This window comes from Cervus canadensis, chromosome 21 (genome assembly GCF_019320065.1).
Source record: "Cervus canadensis isolate Bull #8, Minnesota chromosome 21, ASM1932006v1, whole genome shotgun sequence".
Taxonomy (NCBI): domain Eukaryota; kingdom Metazoa; phylum Chordata; class Mammalia; order Artiodactyla; family Cervidae; genus Cervus; species Cervus canadensis.
The window spans coordinates 8,935,257-8,943,327 of NC_057406.1; the positions used below are offsets into that span (position 1 = coordinate 8,935,257).

General features: G+C 48.4%; 1 long non-coding RNA gene across 1 annotated transcript; it reads left to right on the plus strand.

Moving 5' to 3' along the window:
- The first annotated feature begins 45 nt into the window (after positions 1 to 45).
- LOC122423257 lies at positions 46 to 3,366 on the plus strand. The gene is made up of 3 exons (XR_006264112.1): positions 46 to 166; positions 2,433 to 2,633; positions 3,116 to 3,366. It is a non-coding gene; the product is annotated as an uncharacterized LOC122423257 (long non-coding RNA).
- Positions 3,367 to 8,071: the final 4,705 nt, after the last annotated feature.

An 8,071-nucleotide genomic window follows, 5' to 3' on the forward strand; every position in this document is an offset into this window, starting at 1 on the left:
AGCGCCACCCCACGGCCGAAGTGGGATGGGGGCGGTAGCGAAGCGAAATGCGCAGGCGCGCTTTTGAGTCCTTTCTGCTGTAGGGGATAAAGGGGGAAAAAGCGCGCTTCCTTTTGCGGTTGCCGCTCATCCTTTATTTGCAAGCATTCTTCAGGATCCGTGTCAGGTGGGGCTCCTAAAAGTTTGGTGTACTTTATGAGCTGTTTGGGGGCGGTTGTTATTCAGTCGCTTAGTCGTGTCCGACTCTTTGCCACCCCATGAACTTCAGCACGCCAGACTTCCCTTGTCCTTCACTGCCTCCCGGGAGTTTGCTCAAACTCGTGTCCATTGAATGGGTGATGCCATTCAGCCATCTCATCCTTTGCCTTCCATCACTCGCAGCATCAGGGTCTTTTCCAATGAGTGGGCTCTTCGCGTGGGGGTGGGGGCGGGCGAATTATTCATTCACTCAATAAATATTCTTTGGATGACTGTGCCTGATCCTTGGAGGGTGAAGCAGCGAGCAAGACAGGCCCTCAAACAGCTAACATTTTAATTGGGGAGGACAACGTTAATACATGTAAGTCATTCGAATGGTGCTACTGGCTGGGAAGAGAGTTATGGATGTGGCAGGCATGAGAGCGTGGCAGGTTAACTGACGAGGAAGGGCAGGAGGGTACCGCTAGTGGCGCGAGGAAAGGGAGGGGTGTGCTCAGGAAGCGTGGGTGACACAGAAGGCCGCTGAGGCGGGAACAGAGAGGGAGGGGGAGTGAAGTGAAGCGGGTAAGAGGGCGGACTCTGACCCTGCTGGCCCAGGCAGGAGTTGGGCTATTCATCTGGAGGACAAAGGCAAGTTGTTGACTTCTGAGCAAGTCATTGACAGGACCCTGTTGATAGAAAGATTCCTTTGACTACTGTGTGCAGAACTGGTATTTAGAAGAGGATTGGAGTGGAGATGAAAAGATAGATTAGGAGATTGTTTACTAGATCGAGGCAACAGTCCCTGGAGTGGCCTGAATCAGCTGATGGCCTTCGGGTGGACTTTATTTAGGAGATGAAACTGTCAAAGGTTGACGATGGATTGGTTTTGGATGATGATGGGAAGAGATGTGTCAAAGATTCAGATTTCTGGCAAGAACAGCTAGGCTTCTGGAGAGGGAGAATTTTCAGTTTGGACGTGTTGATGCTATTTCTGTTGTTTTTTTGCTTTGTTTTTGGCTGTGCAGCACAGCTTGTGGGATCTTAGTTCCCTGACTGAGGATTGAACCTGGGACCTCCACAGTGAAAGCTTAGTGTCCTAACCACTGGACTGCCACAGGATTCCCTGGACGTGTTGAGTTTGAGATGCTTTTGAGACATGCAAGAAAAGGAATCAGATTATTCCTTAGAGAGGACTAGAGCTCAAAGCAGAGGATTTGCGAGCAAGGACAACAGAAAGTGAGCAGCTGAAGAGGCAAGGGGAACAGAGGTGCCCCAGAACCCAGGGTGAGGAGGGCATGGGCAACATGGCATGCTTCGAGAGATCAGTTAGAAGATAACCAAAGAAAACCCATTGGATCTAGCCGTCCCAGGCCCTTGACCCAGGCAATTCTGATGGAATGGTAGGACAGAAACCCAGATGCAGTGAGTTGAGGAGTGGCAGGGAAATGGAGACACGAAGACCTTGAGAATAGGTGGTTCCTCCCAGTTGGTAGATTCAGGAGAGGGAGGGAAGGGAACATGGGTTTGAGGGACGGTTTTTTGTTTTAGCTTGGGAGAAACTTGAGCCTGTTTAAAAGCTGAAAGAAAGGCTTAATAGAGAAGAGCTAACATTCAGAAGGGGGAAGAGGGAGGCAGTCTATGACTGGGATGGTGATTCACCATCTTGCTGTCCTACCAACACAGCTAGCTCTGCATGGCCCAAGATGGCTCCTTGAGTTCAGCCATTTCATCTGAGTTCAGCCAGCAGAAAGGAACGAGACAAGTAGGAAGATGGCATTTGCTTCCTCTTTTTTTTTTTTTCAAATTAACATTTACTTGTAAGCAGTCTCACTGGCTTCCCAGGTGGTGCTAGTGCTAGAGAACCTGCCTGCCAATGCAGGGGACATAAGAGACACAGGTTTGATCCCTGGGTCAGGAAAGATCCTGGAGGAGGGCATGGCAACCCACTCCAGTATTCTTGACTAGAGAATCCCCATGGACAGAGGAGCCTGGTGGGCTACAGTCCATAAGGTCACACAGAGTCAGACACAACTGAAATGACCTAGCCTGCATGCACACATGCAATCTCACTGGCTTCCCAGGTAGCACTAGTGGTAAAGAATCCACCTGCCAATGCAGGAGATGCATGAGACGTTTGATCCCTGGGCTGGGAAGATTTCCTGGAGTAGGAAATGGCAACCCACTCCAGTGTCCTTGCCTGGAAAGTTCCATGGACAAAGCAGCCTGGCACACAGTCTCCCTTCTCTTTTAAGGAGACCCCAGAGGTGCCTCATGACGCTTCTCCTTACATCTCAATGGCTGTAACCTAGCCCCATGACCACATCTTGGTGAAAAGGAGGTCAGGAAATGAAGGCTTTGGATGGAGCCACAAAGTGATGAACTACAAGTTGCTGTTACAGAAAAGGGATTGGGAAATGAATACCAGGAGGCTAAGTGCAGTCTCTGCAGTGAAGGTAGGAGAGGCCTGCTGGTTTGTCAATTGAGAAAAAGTCAAAAGAATTAAGATTTGGAGTCCAGCCCACTTTCTAATTCTTGCCCCATATCCTGTCACCTGTATGACCTTGAACAAGCCACCTGCCCTCTCTGAGCCTCAATATCCTCTGTAGAATGGGAGTTATAACCTACCTGGCCGAATGACGGCAAGGATTAAATGAGATGTCACAGGAAGACCTGACCTATGGTAGGTACTGATGTTAATCACATTCAGATTACAATGTAATGTTTTAAAAAGAGAATACACACACATTGAGCACCTACTGGATGCCAGGAACTTGGGTATTTTTTTCATCATGCATTTATTTACTTCTCACTCCAACCTGGTGAGATGGGTATTGTAATCATCCTAATTTATAAAGCAGGAAACTCGAATTCAGCAAGTCAGCCAGCAGAAATGTCAGGATTTGAACTCCAGTCTTCTGACTCTTCATCTTCCCAGGTCCTAGCACAGAGCTTCTCAAAGAGTTTTGGGGACTTCCTGGTGGTCCAGTAGCTAAGACTCCCCACTCCCAATGCAAGGAGTCCGAGTTCGATCCCTGGTCAGGGAACTAGATCCCACATGACATCCCACAAGAACCAGCATGCCTCAATGATGAGCGACGATCCTGCATGCTGCAACTGAGACCTTGTGCAGCCAAATAAATATTTTAAAACAAAATAAACAATTTTTAAAAATTAAAAATAATAAAAGAGTTTGGACATTTCCTGACAGCAATGATAGGAGCATCTTGTTATTTATAGCAAGCACTTATCCACTGTACTGGAGTTTATAGATAATGAACGACGTGGCTGGAAGCTCTTAGATAACTTCTGGAACGAGGCTGATTGCAGAGGGACCAACCGTGTGGTTAGAGGGCTAGAGCTTTAGGGCCCCCACCCTCCACCCGAGGGGAGGGGAGAAGGGCTGGAAAGGGAGTTCGTCACCAGTGGCCAATGATTCAATCAATCATGCCTGGATAATGGAACGTCCATAAAAAGCCTCAGCGAAGGGTTTCAGAGAGCTTCTGGGTTTTGAATACGTCCACTTGCTGGGAGTGCGGCACACCTCAAACTCCATGGAGACAGAAGCTCTGCTCTCTGTGCACCCTAACAGAGCTTACCTATGTAGCTCTTCATGTGGCTGTTTGTGTCCTTTGTAACAAACCAGCAATAGTAAGATGTTGCCCTGAGTTACAGCTGTTACAGCAAATTATGGAATGGGAGGAGGGGGTCAAGGGAATCTGATTTGTAGCCAAATTGGACAGAAATGTGGGAAACCTGAGGACCCTCTGCTTGCAACTGAAAAGGAGGGCAGTCTTGTGGCACTTGACCCTTAACCTGTGGCATGTGTGTGTGCTAAGTCGCTTCAGCCGTGTGTGACTCTGTGCGACCCTGTAGACTGTAGCCCACCAGGCTCCTCTGTCCATGGGATTCTCCAGGCAAGAATACTGGAGTGGGTAGCCATTCCCTTCTCCAGGGGATCTTCCCAACTCAGGGATTGAACCTGCATCTCTTACATCTCCTGCATTGGCAGGCAGGTTCTTTACTACTAGCGCCACCTGGGAAACCCTCTTAACCTGTGGGGTCTGCACGAACTCCAAGTGGTTAGTGTTAGAATGAATTAAATTACAGGGCGCCCCATTGGTATCTGCAGAGGACTGGAGAATTGTTTGCTGGGGGAACCCACAAGCTTGCCCACTTGCCCTCAGAAGTGTCCTGCTGTTGTGGGTAAAAACACGTCAGTACGAGATGCCAAGGCCTTTCCTGGAAACCCTGTGAAGGAGGCAGACCCTCCAAGGCCCTTCCCAGCTCAGCCTGAGCTTAACTGCTTCAAGTTTCTCAAACAACCATGTGTTTCCTGCCTCCATCTTTGTCCCTGTTGTTCCCACACATGCCTGCCCAGTGAACTTCTGCTCCATCTTCAAAGCCCCTTAGCAAATGAAAGCCCTTGGCATTTTTCTTGATCCTCTAAGAGAGGAAGAATTTCCCTTTGCCCTTCTAACTTCTTTTTGGCTGGTCTAATAAAATTAAATTGGCAAAAGATAGATCAACAGGAGAAAAACAATCGAATTTAATTTCATCCATACGGGAGCCCCAAACATACGAAGCTCAAAGAAGTGACCAAAGCAGGCAGCTTTTATACCTTGCAGACAAAGAAACAATTATTTGTGAAGATTGGACAAAACAAAGGGCTTTTTGCTTGGGGTAGCAAGTTAATGAAGGAGTAACAGAGTTTGTTTAGGCAGCCTTCTTGGCCTTGAGACCTTGCATTTCACGTTTCTGGAGATAAGGATTTCTCCTCTCGTCCTGGTACACAGAGAATAGCTTCACATGGGAGATTTATTTCCTGCTTTCAAGGGGACAAGTGTTCTCCCATTGACTGTTCCCCAAGAAACTTTAATTCAAAATAATCAATTTGCCAAAGTGGCATATTTGGGGGCAGCCTACCCTGAACCCCATCCATTCCCTCACTACAAATCAGGCCTTCAGTCATTTTTTGATCATTTAAAACCATAGTTATTGTTTGAAGTGACCTTTCCAAGGACAGGAACTATAGCAGTTCAGCTCTGGGTCTCCTTGCAGGCCCCCAGGAAGCTGCTTAATGACCATGTGTGGCATCACATTGGTTAGAGTGAGATGGAGATGAATGGACACATTGGTAGATGAGGCAAGTGGGAGAGATAGTCCTAAGGTTCCCAAGTGACTTATGGGGAGCTGGAACTGCAACTTAGGCCTTCCAGACATATACCCCCAAGCCTCTTTCCATCCCTGCCCCCTAACCAATGCACTCTGATGGGTCCTTTTTCCAGAATTCCTCAAGTCGGATTTTCTAGGGAGCAGGAAGACGCTGGACTCAGCACGGCACTTGGGAGAACAAGTATGAAGTCATCACGCCTCCTGTTTACAGGACGCTGAGCTATGGTTTTTCCAGTAGTCATGTATGGATGTGAGAGTTGGACTATAAAAAAAGCTGAGCACCGGAGAATTGATGCTTTTGAACTGTGGTAGTGGAGAGGACTCTTGAGAGTCCCTTGGACAGCAAGGAGATCCAACCAGTCCATCCTAAAGGAAATCAGTCCTGAATATTCATTGGAAGGACTGATGCTGAAGCTGCAACTCTGATACTTTGGCCACATGATGCGAAGAACTGACTCATTTGAAAAGACCCTGATGCTGGGAAAGATTGACGGGGGAAGGAGAAGGGGATGACAGAGGATTAGATGTTTGGATGGCATCACCGACTCAATGGACGTGAGTTTGAGCAGGCTCCGGGAGTTGGTATTGGACAGGGAAGCCTGGCGTGCTGCAGTCCATGGGGTCGCAAAGAGTTGGACACGACTGAGCGACTGAACTGAACTGAATTGAACTGAGCTCCTAAGCAGTAGGGGTGGATCAAAGGAAGTCTGCTGGGGATAGGCCCCCTTCTCCTCTAGGGTCAGTGTGCCTGGGAACCAAGCTGAAAAGTGGATCCTGTTTTCCCAGGACAACCCTCTGGGTCAGGATTTGTCATAAATGTAAGTCTGCCAGAGGAACAAAGATCTCAAAACTACTCACCCCGATAACCATTTAAACAGGCAGAGCAAGCGCCAGGCGCCCAGGTGGGCAGGCTACCTGGCTGGGATGAGAACCCCGATGCACCTGAAGCACACACATGGCCCGGAACATCAGGTGACTCCCTGCCACCACACCGCGGCCTTTCCAAAACCCCGGCAGCAGAAGAACAAACAGCCATGCGGCTTGTCGACCCCCTTCTGGGAACTGAGACGGTCTGTGCCCGGAGTTTGGATCCACCCTTTGTCATGAGGTCTGCAGCAAGGCTTTCAGTGACTCCAGCCAGCTCCCCACGGAGCCAGCAGATGCCACCAGTCCTTTGTTCAGCCTCACACAGCCCCGCAGCGAGTCTGGTTTGCAGGTAACAGCTTGGAAAGATGACGTTAAGAACAGAGAAGAACATTTGGAAGGGAGAAGAGCATTTTCGCCCACATCTCGCCACCCTCATCCTCACCTTCCTTTTTGCTTTCTCTATTCTGACCGGGGAACCCAGGCAGCTATGTTGGCCTGCTTGCCAAAAAAGAGTGTGGAGACCAGCTTGGACTGGGCTCTTTGTCTTTCTGGGCTTTGCTTGGTCACTAGCATCTTGCCAGGAGACTGTGTGGTCTTCATACTGATCCTCTGAAGAGATGCATCAGAGTCCTTTGACTGGTCACCCCTTCATTTTCAAATGTTAGCTAATAAACATGTTTCCAGTTCAGAGCTGTTATAAACAGCTCTGCAGCAGTCATTCATGTGATTAAAAACTATTTATTCAATTTCCTAGAGAAGCATAGTGAAATACATGGGAGGTGGGGGTGATTTGCTTTACAATACTTTAGTAAAGGAGGAAAAAAGTAAAAAGGGGGGAGAGAGAGTGAACCAATGGAACAAATGGGGGTGATTTGCTTTACAATACTTTAGTAAAGGAGGAAAAAAGTAAAAAAGGGGGAGAGAGACTGAACCAATGGAACAAAATCAGTGTGCTCTGGGGTGATGTGTGTATGGGGTTTCATGGTGCTGTTCTGTCTTTTTTTTGGTATATGTCTGAAATTTTTCATAATGAAAAACTAAAAATAGAAATGTAAACACTGCCCTCTGGGAGTTCATAGTCCTGCAAGGGAAACAAAGAGCCAGGCCCTGGCAGAGCAGTGTGACAGGGCAGACATGGGGCTAGGGGACCTAGAAGAGAGCCACCTTTCTGACTTAGGCAATCAGGGAGGGCTGCTGAGAGGAAGCAACATCTTAGCTGAGGCCTGAAGGATACATAGTGAAGTGAAAGTTGCTCAGTCATATTGACTCTTTGCAACCCCATGGACTATAAAGTCCATGGAATTCTCCAGGCCAGAATACTGGAGTGGAGAGCCTTTCCCTTCTCCAAGGGATCTTCCCAACCCAGGTATCGAACCCAGGTCTCCTGCATTGCAGGTGGATTCTTTACCAGCTGAGCCACCAGGGAAGCCCAAGAATACTGGGGTGGGTAGCCTATCCTTTCTCCAGAGAACCTTCCTAATCCAGGAATCGAGCCAGGGTCTTCTGCATTGCAGGCGGATTCTTTACCAACTGAGCTATCAGGGAAGCCCATGAAGGATACATAGGAGGTGGTCAAATGACAGGGAAGGGAAAGATGTTTCAGGCAGAGGTAACTGCAAGAGTGTAGACCTGGTAGAGAGAGAAAGGTGGCAGCTGAAGCCTAAAGCAATGGTCTGTCTGGCTTCAGTGTTGTGCTAAGTCACTTCAGTCGTGTCTGACTCTTTGAGACCCTATGGACTATAGCCCACCAGGCTCTCCCGTCCCTGGGATTCTCCAGGCAAGAACTCTGGAGTGGGTTGCCATTTCCTTCTCCAATGCATGAAAGTGAAAAGTGAAACTGAAGTCGCTCAGT